Genomic DNA, 14,321 nt, shown 5'->3' with positions numbered 1-14,321 from the left:
CAGTGATGATAATTGGAGATTTGCTGTTAAAAATCAGCTTGAGCACTCATGGAAAACACCATTTTCCATTAGACAAATTGTACATATCTACACAAAATAATTTAGAAAAGTGATATTTCATAGAGTCATAGAATGGTTCTAAGCATCTTCAGCTATATGAGTCAGTACAAAATGATTTTAAGGTGAGATAACTGGACATCTAAGCTTAAGCCTGTCTGAATGCCAGGATTTACTTTGCTTCTAGGAGTGTTAAGCATATAATTGCAGGGTGGATTGGTGCCACACAGATAAAAGAACCCAGATGAGCTGCAGATGTCAGGTGTTTACTGAACCTAAAAAGAAAAAAGAAAAGAAAAGAAAAGAAAAGAAAAGAAAAGAAAAGAAAAGAAAAGAAAAGAAAAGAAAAGAAAAGAAAAGAAAAGAAAAGAAAAGAAAAGAAAAGAAAAGAAAAGAAAAGAAAAGAAAAGAAAAGAAAAGAAAAGAAAAGAAAGAGAAAAGAAAAGAAGAAAGAGAAAAGAAAAGAAGAAAAGAAAGAGAAAAGAGAAAAGAGAAAAGGAAAAGGAAATCCCAAAATTGTTGTGGTTTAACCCAACATGCAGGTCAGCACAACAGAGCTGTTCACTCACTCCCCCTTTCCACTGGGATACAGGAGAAAAACAACACGAAAGAACTCCTGAGTTGATACAAAAACTATTTCCTAAGATAAAAAAGGAAAAGAGAAATAACAGCAATGATTTTACATATATAGATATGTGTGTGTGTATAGATGTGTGTGTGTGTGTATAAATACATATACACACACACATATTTATACACATACATGTGCATGTGCATATGCAAGGGCTCCTCCAGAAGTAATAACTTCGATTTTGTTATGTTGATTGTTATGGGTTTTTTTTATGTTGGTATAGCAGTAGAGATTTAATCTTCTCACAAGTATTCCATTATATTTTGTTGCTGTGTGACAGACAGCAGCAGGGGAGAGGTCTGACACAATGGTGTCTGAGCTGGAAGTGTGTATGAAGCAAAGATGTATCACTGAATTCCTCCATGCAGAAAAAATGGCACCCATTGGCATTTATCAATGCTTGTTGAACATTCCTGGAGATCAAACAGTGGATGTGAGCACAGTGAGCTCACATAATAAGCAAATAAGCAAGAGGTATTACTTTCAGAGCAACCACCATGTGTGTTGACCAGTGTTCAGGTAGCCTAAATAGCGGTGGTCCACCCCAACCTATTCCCCAGGTTAATACTTCCACATGAAACCATATATACTGGGATGTCCCTCAGGCCAGTCTAGGTCAGTGTCCTGGTTCTGTCCCCTCTCAGCTTGTTGTGCCCCCAAGCCCCTTGCAGGCAGGGCATCATGAGCTGTTGAGGTGTTCTTGGCTCTGTACAGCACTGTTCAGCAACAACTAAAACATCAGTGTGTTATCAACATTGTTTCCTCCTAAAGCTAAGACATAACATTGTAGCAGACACTACAAAGAAAGTTAACTTTGTCTGAGCTGAAACCAGGACACCAACCAACCTACAGAAAAATAAAAAAAATTAAACAAACAAACAAACAAAAACGAAAAACCTTGCACAGTACTGAGAATGCATTGTCCAACTGTGGCCTCAGAAAAGGTCTAAAGGCAACATAAATTTTAAGGGAAGAAAGAAGTAAATATTCTTCTGGTAAGTGGAGGAGTAATTGGAGGAAATAGTGGGGATCAATGATACAAATACTGTATCTAACATTATGAATACATCTGGGACTTTATAAAACATATCATGATGGAGGGATGTACATTTCTGACATACACTTAAAGTACATCTGTATAGATATGTATTACTAATCATATTTTAGATAAACATGGTATATTTATGTTCAAAGTGTTTTAGATATGAGTGCAGAAAGTAAAACAATAAAAACTTCCCATTATTTACATTGTCTTCCACAACTAATAGGCATGTGAAAAAGTGATTAAAAAACACTGCAATTCAAATTAGATTATCAGTCAGTGATCTCATCTAAATGAATACCTATGTTACTGGAAAAGGAGATTGTCTTTTTAAAAGGATGAAGATAGTTTCTGCTGTGACTAATCTTATCCCCATATCTGAGAAAAGCATAGCAGGAACCAGTTTATTGAGTGCAATTATTCAGAATGCAGGTAGCAATGAATAACAAACATGAGCTTCTTAGAGCATAGTCAGTAAAATAAATACCTTATTACTGAGGACTTTTGCAAATCTCCTTTCAGGTTAGAGTTAACATGCAGCTCCTAGGAACAGTGCATTAAGATTTGTTTTGGAAATGCTTTGGGCCAACACATTGGCAGTGGATATCATTGCTGTATTTATATGACAGTGATAAAGAGGGTAACATAGCTGAATATGGATGACATAGCAGCATTATTTTGTGAAATATAAAAATTCATAATTACTCAACTGAACTGTTGATATAACATAAATTAAAAGTTTCAGCTGCATTATCCTCTGGACTGTTACTGTTGTCAGAAAATGTATGAGCCTGAGATATAAGAAGGGTAAAAATGTTATTTGATCTTTATAGCCCCTCCAAGAAGATCTTAGTCAACTATTTACTGTGCTCTATAGGATACAGAAAAAGAGCCTAAGTGTGCCTCGCAGAAATGTGGAGTATGAAGCATATAGAATGCTAATACTAATATTCCTTAATTTATAACACTCTGTTCCTGTTTTTTCCTCTTTGTCTGCTTCAGTGAGGTGACTCTACTGGTAAGAGTTTAGTCCTTATCTCTTGGCCCCTTTCTCTTAAGATAAGAAGTTACTGGAAATAGACTCTAGCAGTTGTTCCTCTGAGAAAGAAACTCATGTTTGGAGTGGGTTCCTTCCTGTTCCTCCCTTCATCAGTGTCTGTCAACACTGAATTATCTTCTAAAGACCTTTGAATTGTATTATTTCAATTTAATCCCACATAGATTTTTACCTCTTTTATTTCTATTATTATTATTATTTCCTTATGTATACAAATGCATTAAGAGCACTTTCAATTTAAAATCCTTTTAAATATATTTAATATTTAGTACTAAAGTGCTATTCAAAGCACCTTTATTCCGTTTGAAGAGGTTTAAAGCAAATATAGTGTTGGTAGCATCACTTCTGTTTTGTGCTTCTTATTTTGTATCCTTGAAATATATTCTTGAAATATTTTCATAGCCTTTCAAGTATATTACCTGGATGTCTTAATTTTGTATTTTAGATTCTTTGGTAGATTTATGAAGAATTTATAAGGCTGGTTATCCTATAGGGAATGCCATCACATTGCCTAGTATTCTCAGAGTTTTATTTATGAAAATGAAGTATTAAGCTAATGGGATAGTGAATTTCTACATAATTTCTTCTCTGTGTGTAGATATTTTTAATGTTGATAACCACTGTTCTCACTGCAATTTTGTATTTATAATTAGATTTAATCACATTTCCCTAAATGTAGATTCAACTTCTTCATCCGTCTTTATTGTCCATACCATATCTTCCAGTTTCCAACACAGAATAATTGCTTAGCATTTTACTTAAGGTCATTCATGGATTTCTAGGTGACCTAGATGTGTTATTGCATGGTATTTCATCACCATCATTCTTCCTCTTTTCTTTATATATATATATATATATATATATTATGTAAGCTGCAGATTGGTTTCTCTGCATATCTTTTGCAGGTTTTTATTTCTTCCCTCCTACAAGTATACTTTACCCTCCCAATTTATGTCTCTTCGTAGTTTTCACAGTATGAACTTAGTCCCTTAGAACAAGAGTACTCATATTTAGAATATTCGTGCTATTGTATCAGTGTTACCTTTGAGGATAGTATAATACTCTAGGGCTACTTTGTCATGTTGTCTTTGTATGTTTGGTTTTTTTGTTTGTTTGTTTGTTTGTTTTTTTTTGTTTTGTTTTGTTTTATATTATGCTTTGGATCAAGTTATAGCTTTCACTAGTTTCAAAGTTTTACTTCACTTTTACTTGTTGTGTTGCCTTGCATCTATATCCTAGCCTACAATCTTCTTAAAGCCCTAAAATCACAAAATTTGATCAGATTATGAACTGCATCAGAAATAAATTCCAAGTGTGTCCTTTTGCTCTTTCTATTTCCCATTAAATGTCACTTCTTTAATATGATGTGCCCATAAAATGAGTATCAAACTTTTGTGTATTTAGGTGTAATCTATTTTTTTCCATGTCAGTCATGGACAGCATTGGGTATCAAATATCCAAAACTTTGAATTCAGTAACTCAGATGCATTGATGTATCTGAGTTTCTACAACTGATTATTCTTAACATTGTCATACAGACTACAGTTTCCAGTGTACTGCATTGACATTCAGCAGTATCAGTAGCAATTCAACCTTTCTGCTGTTTCTTGTACATTCTGAATACCCACTTGTACATAATCATTCTTTTCATAATCTTGTAGATCTTATTCTATTTTTGTTATTACTTTCACAGTGTCTCTTCAGGATCTTCAAAATTGAATCCCCAGTCTTCTTCAGCTTCCACTCCAGCACTCTTCATTTTCCACCACATTTCCCCCTATTACTTCCCCTACTTTTCATGAGATTTCCTCATAGCTGGCAGTTAAAAGGTATTTGAGGGGTTGCTCAATTTTCTTCAAAAGGGATTGCATGTTTTAGTGTTGTGTGTTTGTTTGTTTGTTTGTTTGTTTGTTTTAATTTTTCTTTATTCTCTTTCTACAGAAAAAGCACACAGCTCTGAAGGAAGGAAGGGCAAAGCTCCCAGACTACTAGGTATGAAAGGTCAGCCCAGTCTAGGAATTGTCTAAAAACTCACTGAATTCCAGCTATGTATTATATTGTCTTTTAGAATTTCCAAATGCAAATATAACAGCCACCGAAAGAAATAACATAAGCATAAGGCTCAATCATACAGAAAATAAGCTAGTGTATAGAATGGAAGTCAAAATCATAATTTTCAAACATTCTGAGAAGGGAAGTACATTGAATATTTGACAGAAATTGCTGTCTCCAAATTGCATGGCTATTTCCAATCCTCACAACAATCTTTTGTCTATTTCCCACACTGGGAAACACTATTCTTCCCACAGAATTCATTAATTTTAATTAAGAAATCGATCTGAGAAAGAAAACAACACTTTTTTTTATTCTACATTTTGAAATTCGTGGTCTTCTAACTTCTTTTTTGGAGTGGGAAAAGGAGACAAATTCAGTGTTGCAAACCTTAATTTGCATACTTGTGAAGCCAGGGATGTGGAATCACTCCAAATCAATATGGAGATGCTAGTTTATTATGTCCATGTACACTTGTTCACACACACAACCATCTGATGCTTATGTGTTAAACAGAAATACTGGCGTTAGGCTAAAGTTGTCACACAATTCAACAAGGTTTGAAAATAATTATGGCTGGGCCAATTTGGATTTGATCCCAATCCTTAGGGATGTCACTTACACAGTTTTCATAAAACTGAAACATAAAAAAATTAAGTGCATATATTTAAAACTTCGTGTGGTTGCAAATAACACAATTTAATAACTGACTTAAAATAGAGAGAAATGGAGAATTATGGGCAAATGAAAAGTTTCTGCACTTTCCCGTCTTCCTCACAGCAGCCAGTGAGGCTGCTTCCAGCCCTGCTCTCTGCCAGGGCACTGAAGACCTGACCAATCTAAAGTATGTGAGCACTCCTTGCAGGGTGAGAACTGGTGCTATTAAGCACAAAAGAGGCCAGACATGATCTTCTATTGTATTAGGATACCTTTATATCATTGCACACTATCAGCATTGTTTGAAGGGAATGGCTATAAATGAAGTCAGCTCCCTCCACAAGTTCTTCTTTCTGGAAATCCCTTTGTTTTCAGAATAGTACCACTGCTTATGATCAGTTCTTGGATCTCAAATGCCATTTCTAGGGAGCTAAACATAAAATACAACACAGCCAAGGAATCTGTCGTCCTCAGACTCCAGACATTTTCTGTCAACCCGTCTTCGTGCAAAGGCCCCAGCACATGGCTCCCTGGCTTCCTCATGCCCTTTGTACACTGAAGTTATATTCAATTACTTATATACAACATATTTATGAATATCCAAACAGCTGAGTTTTATTGAACATCGAAAGACAGATCCTAAGCCACATTTTGGAGCTGGAAGGACACACAGTGCAAGAGATCTGTAATGGTTCATCTCAAAATGAGCAGCACACCACAGACATCTGCTCTCAGTGTGCTTCTGGATGCACTGCCTACAGCCAAGATTCAGCAGCAGGGCACAACTGGGAGCACTGGTGCCAGCAATTGGCTGTCATCCCACTGTCACCCCAGAAAAATATTAAACTCTGGAAATTATATATACTGTTTCTGTAAGTGATAAAAGAAAAAGGAAGATCTCAGTGTACTGAAAATCGAAAAGGAACTTCATTTTGTTTCTTTTTTTGTTGTTGTTGTTTTTTAAAAAAGCAATATCAGCCACAAATTGTTGAAGCAGATGGGAAATGAAAAAAATACTGCAGAAAGTTATGGGCTATTTATTATCAGGGCTTGCTCTGTACCTAGTCTGCATTCCTAACATATTCATCAACTCAAATCAATAGGAGTTTGGGATATGTAAAGAATCTGGGGCTGGGTTTAATTTTCATGCTAGTCAAAGTGATTTTTCTTCAATCTATCATGTACTGTATTTGACATATGGCTTTTCTCTCAATCGATAATTGACTGGTACATGCTTTGTGCTCCGGTGAAGGTGGATTTAAACCACCAGACATCGGTGTGAGCTACTTTTGTCTTTTGAATGACAAATTTATTTTTATAATCTTTATTACACTATTGTTTCTGCTAATTTTGCATTCTTCATCAGCTCTTTGTTCTATGGATCCATAGCTAATGTTTTCTTTCAAATGAACAAGTACCATCATACCTCTCAATAAGCTATGACAGCCTTCTTCACTCTTCACATTTCTCAGTGTGGAGGCAGACAGTGAAGAAAAAACACAAGGCTGGGGTAAACAGACATTAAAATTGTGAGTCACTGTTTCTTCAGTGATGTTACCAGTGGATTTTCATTGCTCAGACGAAGTGGAGTAGTGGTCTGAGCACTGAGGTATCTAACCACACAGTGGAGTGACTCGCGTATTGAGAGAAAGTGTAAGTCACCTCTTGTGAGATTTTTTTCTCACACACATTCATCTGGTTTTAAAGACATTTTGAAACTTTATTTTGTGTATATATTTACTTCATGAAAATGAAGGACCTTGATGAACAAAACTCCTGAAAATAAGTCCTAATTAGCATACATGATTTTCTCAGTCTTCCAAAAACTTATCCAATTTGATTCTCTTTAGAATCTATTTTAAGTTCTCAAGACTGCTCATTGCAAGCCTTTCTTGGCTGTATTTCTGACTGCAAGTTTCCATTTATTTTTATTTTTACAACTTCTTGTATGACAGAGAAGCCAGATGAAAATCTTTTACTGGCACTCTTAATCTGAACAACATAGCAACTGGAGCTGTAGAGCACCACTTATTGGCTAAAAACGAATGGTGAGTATACTCTGTGGAGGAGGGAGTGGGAGGAAAGGGAGCTGGTAGGCCTCAAGCTTATTTTTTTTTTCCAAATGTTAAGCTTACATGAACTTCATCTGATAGAAGTGGAGATTACAAGAAATTGGATGAGTCTAAAACAGTTAAAGATTCTCAAGGTATTAAAAACAAATAAATAACCACCACAGAAGACTATCCCTTTATTTATTTAATAGGAAAATCTGAACAATTTGTGTGAAAGCAGTGAGAAGAGTATAATTCTACACTCGCCTCTAATAACAAAATAACCTTGCTAGAATATTAAATAGGGAAAAAAAGTAATATTTAGAATTAGCCTCATTTTGCCCTCAACAAAGAATAGCTGCCCCTCCTAATCTGTATTTCTACTTAAAGTCAGCAAAGAAAGAGAGAAAGTGAAGAGAGGAACGGACAGGGAACCAGGTAGAGAAAACTGCAGGTTCTGGTCCTGGAGGTGCCTTGTTCTGTTGTTCTCAGTGCCAAATGGGCCACGGGAAGGTGAAAGCCTGCAGTAGCACAGTGCTGGAGCAGCCACTCTCCTATAACTGCAGTCACACTTCCTGCATTAGCTGCCTTGCCTGCTGGTAGGGGAACTTGTGACCATCCACAACGTAGAAGTTGGGTGGATACGGTTTTTCAGTTGCCTTTGCACTAAATAAAATATTCCGTGTGTGCAGATGTAGCTCAAATCCTGACTTCTTGATGTGTTCTGTAAATTCCTATACATCCCATTTTTAAATACAGAGTTCTGTAATTAATTTTAATTTAAAATTAATTTACTGCAAAGTAATGCCTAATGCCTCCTGTTTTATGATGTTGGCCCACAACAGCAGCGGTAGATGTTTGGTGGTATGGCAGTAAAAATTGAACCTTCCCACCAATACTCCATTACATTTTGTTGCTGTGCAATACATGGCAGCAGAGGGTCAGTCTGACACAATGGCATCTGACATGGACGTCCATATGAATCATAGAATTCATAGAGCTGGAAGGGACCCCTAAAGGTCATCTAGTCCAACTCCCCTGCCATGAACAGGGATACCTACAACAAGATAACATTGCTCAGATCCCAGACCAGTCTAATGTTGTGTATGTCCAGGGATGGGAAATCCACCACCTCTCTGGGTGGCCTGTTCCAGTGCCTCACTACCCTTACTGTAAAATAATTCTTCCTTATATCCAACAGAAATCTCCTCTCCTTTAGATTGATTTCCCTTTTCCTGTCACAAAGAATGCTGCTAAAGACTCTGTCCCCTTCTTTCTTATAGCCCCCTTTTAGATGCTGAAATCTATCAGGTCTTCTTGGATCCTTTTCTTCTCCAGGTTGAACAGCCCCATCTCTTTCTGCTCGTCTTTGCAGGGGAAGTAACAGAGGTCTATCACTGAATTCCGCCATGCGGGAAAAAAGGCACCCACTGACATTCATTGATGCTTGCTGAATGTTGATAGAGACCAAGTAGTGGATGTGAGCAGTGAGTGGTGCATTTCAATGGTGTGACAGCAACTGTACAGATTTTATGAGTGGCATACAGGCTCTTATTGATCCCTGGCAAAAATGCATGCTAATGGTGGTGACTTTGTTGAAAAATAGTGCTTTGTAGCTGAGAATTGTCTCTATCAAATAGTGTTATTGTGTTCTTTGTATCTGTTGTAATTTTCATGGAAATAAATATGAAGTGTTACTTCCAGAGCAACCCCACATTTGCTCTAGCATTGCAGTTAGAGACATTCTTTTAATATGACAGTTTGTTCTCTCTAAATACCATGCAATTTTGAGAAGAATGTGAAAAAAATACCAAAAGAATAAAAAACCCAAACGCATGTCACGTTAGAAATGCAATGAAAAAAACAGCCACATCAATCCAGCCAATGAAAAATACATTTCTGTTGATGCTTGAAGGCATATGAGATGTGTTAAAATATATGAATGAGGAAATGCACTCAGTCAGGAGTACAAATGACAACGATTAGGGGAAAGATTCAAAACATTGTAAAAGAAATTCCAATGGGCATCAACATGCAGAACAAATACACTTTCTTGGAGATGATGTCTGGGAGGTTTCACAGTAGCTCATTTGACCATATGAGGTGATGATATATCAGAAGATAAACATTTTTACAATCCCAGCCTCAGCAGAAACTAAAGAAGTATTAAAATTTGACGTGGCTTCGCCCATCTTCTTACATTTGAGTAAATCAGAAGCATTGAATTTTCTGTGTTTCACTATCTTACTCATATACTTTCCCTTGGTAAATCTATCTGTTGCAAAGAGTAGCTTCTACTTTTGTGTTAGCTATGTCATGTCAGAATCTTCAAACATTTTGTTTTCTTGTATAGAGATAATGTTGTTCTCCATTCTTGATAGGATAAAATTGTTCATAGGTTTAAAGTTTCCGTCTCTTTTTTTTTTTTTTCTAATTCCTTGTGCTCTTTGTGGCACAGTCAGTACCAAACCACTTCCAAGAAACTAAAGGCTTTCTTCTGTTGCATAGGTTCACTGTGGTTATGGAAAATGAAGTAGCTCTTTTGCAGTAACATACTTCCCATTTTTGGCACGATTTAGCTTTAGAATCTAACTTAAAACCAAATGTGCTGGCAGCAGTGATCTCAGCCCATGCATAATGCAGACCCTAACCCCATTCAGGGAAAGGAAACAGAACTGCTGCCTCAGTACTACTGCCATTATCACAGTCTAGTCTTGAGATACTGCACAATGGAAGAAGTCACACAGACATCAGCATCTTATTTCATATATATATATATATATTTTAATGGTCACAAGTCTATAACCTTCTCAGGAGCCCTTCACCATGTAGATCTTCCTCTGTAAATTATTGGCAGTAGAGGTAGAACGCAGCTCAGTTCATATGAGACATGGATTAGCTAGTGCACTGGAGGGCAGGATTAAAGTTAGGAAGGATCTGTGAAGGGTGGAGTCTAGGGTCTGATTAGAACCTCACAAAAATTAAGAATGCAAATGCAAATAACCCCATGAACAAGGTCAAGCTGGAGGCTGACCCACCTCTGTGGAAAACCATCTCAGTGGTGAAGGACCTGAAAGTTCTGGTGGACAGCAAGTTAACTGTGAGCCAGCAGTGGGCTCTTGTGGCCAAGAAGGCCAGTGGTATACTGGGGAGCACTAAAAAGAACATAGTAAAGGGAGGTGATCCTCCTCCTCTGCTCTGCCCTGATGATGACATGTCTGGAGAGCTGTGTTCAGGTCTGGGCTTCTCAGTTCAAGAAAGATAGGGAGCTGCTGGAGACAGTCCAGAGGAAGGCAACAAAAAAGATTAGGGGTCTAGAGCATCTCCTGTTTGAGGAAAGGCTGAGATCTGGGAATATTCAGGCCAACGAAGAGTAAGAAGGGAATCTTATCAGTGTGTGCAAATATGTTAAGGGAGGGTATCAAGAGGACAGGGCCAGGCTCTTTTCAGTGGTAGGATAAAAAAAGGATAAAAAAGGATAAAAAAGCATAAAAAGCAACGTTCACAAACTAAAACACAGGCAGTTCTCTCTGAATGAGAGGAAAAACTTTCCTGTGAGAGTGACAGGGCACTGTAACAGGCTGCCCAGAGAGGTTGTTGAGTCTCTTTCAAGATATCCAAAATCTGCCTGGATGCTTTCCTATGCAACCTGCTCTGGATATCCTTTCTGGGAGAGAGTTGAATTAGGTGATCTCCAGAAATCCCTTCCTACCTCAGCCATTCTGTATGATTCTGTGAGTTGTGAGGCCGTATCTGGAATGATCTGTCCAGAATTTTGGCTCTCCAGTACTAGAAAGGTATTGACATACTGGCGTGAGTCCTGCACAGGTCAATGAGAATGATCAGAGCACTTGGCACACGAGTAGAAGCTGGGAGCTGGGCATGTTCAGCTCAGAGGAGGGAGTGTTTTGGAGAACTTACTGAGTCCTGTCCGGAGGACAAATAATTATGGTTCCAGACTCTTTCCTGTGAGGAAGAGATGCAAGGGTGATAGGACAAAAACAGCAGGAAAAAGATGGGAAATTATGATTAGATATCAGTAAAAGCTTGTTACTAGTAGGTTGTTCAAACATCAGTGCAGTATGTCCCAGGGAGGTTGTGACATCTCCATGCTTGGAGATGCTTATGCCTCATGCAGACATGACCCTGGATAACTCGATCTGATCACACGTGTATTGAAGTTGGACTGGATGACCTCTGAGGGTCTGGTTCCAGCCTAGCCTATTGAGTGCCAAAAAGAAAAATAAGTGCCAAAAAGAAAAATAGGAAGTGTGAAAGAAAATAAGAGAAAATAGTCAAAGGACAAATTAGAGGAAAAAAAAAAAAAGAAACAATAACAGAGAAACCATAAATGCTGCAGCTACTGTGGGATCCTCAGAAAAATACCTCTGTTGAGAAACAAGGTGTCATTCCAAAACTAAGCTACTACAGTGTTTACTTTTATAACATTTTTAAGTATCTTAGAAAAGTACTAGGTTGGAAATGTTATTAATCAGAATTATTCTATTTTAATTGACAAATATAAGAGCATATTAAAATTATTTTGTTTCCAAAGTATAGCATTTAGAAATGAGAAGGCTTAACTGGCTTTAATTCATCTGTTTCTAGACAGGTGCTACATAAAGGTTAATGTTGGCATGCTAAATTGGTATTTGAGCATGAAGTGTGTTTGCAGAGGATCCTGCCTCTCCAAAGAAGTAAAGCAGGTAGTCAGTACCTCTTAGAAACTTTACCAATTTTTATTGCATTTTACCTCCATGCTTTTTTGCTGATACAACACTATTAATTCTGCTACAACGTCTGTGAGAAGAGCACACTAGTTCTTCTCATAAACTACATTGAACATCTCTGAAAGATTTGGAGATAGTTTTATAAGAGGAATTTCAAGTACAGAACTATTGAGAATTATCTGTTCACTGGTGGTAAGAGAAATTCATATTTGGGAATAGGCATCATGTTTGTAATAATTTACATGTTGTAAAAACATGTAAAAACATGCTTGTAACTGATTACATTTATTGGTAGGAGCTCTAAGCCTCAATCCAGGTAAGTCATTCAGATGCTTACCAGAAAGGGGCAATTTGTGCAGTGTGCAATGTGTGAAATTACACTGACCCACAACTTAGCCTTCTGCAAAGATTAGGTCATTTTAGAGACATACAGGAGACTTTTGTCACTTGAAATAATAGTTTCAGTAGTTGCTTCTTCTGTAGGCCAACCACCCAGGGAGGGAGAGCAGAGATTTTCTAGTTGATTTCATACCCATTAACCAAAAGAGAAATGATAGTCACAGGATTCGGAAATTCAAAGACAAATTTCTGAGGCAATGGTGCTTGTTATTTTGTTACTAACTGTGCTATTTCAGTTTCTCCATGCTGCCTTGTCTTATTTTGCCTCTGTTCACTTAATCTTTGCTCACACTCTCACACTCTCTCTCCCTCCTTCTTTCCAGCCTTCTTTCCTCTGTGAAGCCCAGGCTGCCCTCTCACCCATCGAGCCTTGATACCTGACTGTGCCTTAGGACCAAGCCGTCCCACCACTTGGGCTGTACCTCCCATGCTCTTCAAGCAGAACATCTATGATGTGGGGAAATTTTCTGTCTCCTCATATTTCAAGTGGGCTCTCCTGAGTCCTTCCAGGACCAATAGGTGGCCAGAATCATGGAACAGAAACATTAAGGCTGGACAAAACCTCTAAGACCACCCAGTCCAACCAGCATCCCATCACACCATGCCCACTGACCACGTCCCTCAGTGCCACATCCACATGGCTCTTGAACACCTCCAGGGATGATGACTGCACCAACTCCCTGGGCAGCCTGTGCCACTGTCTCACTGCTTTCTGAGATTTTTCCTAATATCCAACCTGAACCTCCCCTGGTACAGCTTGAGGCCACTCCCTCTCATCTTATTGCTGTTACCTGGAAGAAGAGGCTGACCCCCACCTTGCCACAGGCTCCTTTCAGGTGGTTGTAGAGAGTGATAAGGTCTCCCCTGAGCCTCTTCTCCAGACTGAACAGTCCCAGTTCTCTCAGCTGCTCTCCATAAGACTTGTGCTCCAGACCCTTCACAGTTTCAAAGGCCCAGGCTGGAGCATGCCACAGCATTCAATTGCTGATACACAGTTCATTCAGACTTAGCAACTTTCAATAGAGGCAACCTGCTCAATACAGATTAAATCTTTAGAAAAATTCCAAACACATCTCTTCGAAGCATGGCAAACAAAAGTGTGGTGTGCATTGTATGCGGGTTGTGGTGGATTTTGTATTTTGAGGTGGGTCAACTTTCTGCTTCTTGGTGAGAAATTTATTGAAGTCTTTTTAAAATTATTATTACTTTTTTTCTTCTATTTCATATACGGTGAATACATATATTTTTCAGCCTCCCCGTGACTGAAGTTCATCTAGAACTTAAAAACAAAATCAACCTGGGGCAGATATCTTGCAGAGGCAACTCCAGCCCTAGCAGCAAGAGTTTAATTAAGTAAAAACAAATTGAGTCTTGTACAGAAAGTGCCGGGAACATTAACTATAGATACCAGTGCTATTTTTGTTTCCATATATCAGCTGTTGGTATTTTCTCCTTTTTATAAAGCACCAGGACAGAACCGTGATTCTACATTTCACAGTTTTGAGATGGTGTGTTTAGCCTGGAACAACTCTGCTTTTTATCAATTTTTAAACTCTTTCCCTTTATTTTAATTATATTTGCTATGTTCTCCCAATACTTAACATTCTATAATTGAGAGGTAATAGAAACATGACTTAAACAAACT

The sequence above is a fragment of the Cyrtonyx montezumae genome, unplaced genomic scaffold, assembly GCF_038088225.1.
Source record: "Cyrtonyx montezumae isolate F1298 unplaced genomic scaffold, pur_monq_1.0 scaffold_3, whole genome shotgun sequence".
NCBI classification, from domain to species: Eukaryota; Metazoa; Chordata; class Aves; order Galliformes; family Odontophoridae; genus Cyrtonyx; species Cyrtonyx montezumae.
Note: the sequence above shows the minus strand (reverse complement) of the source record.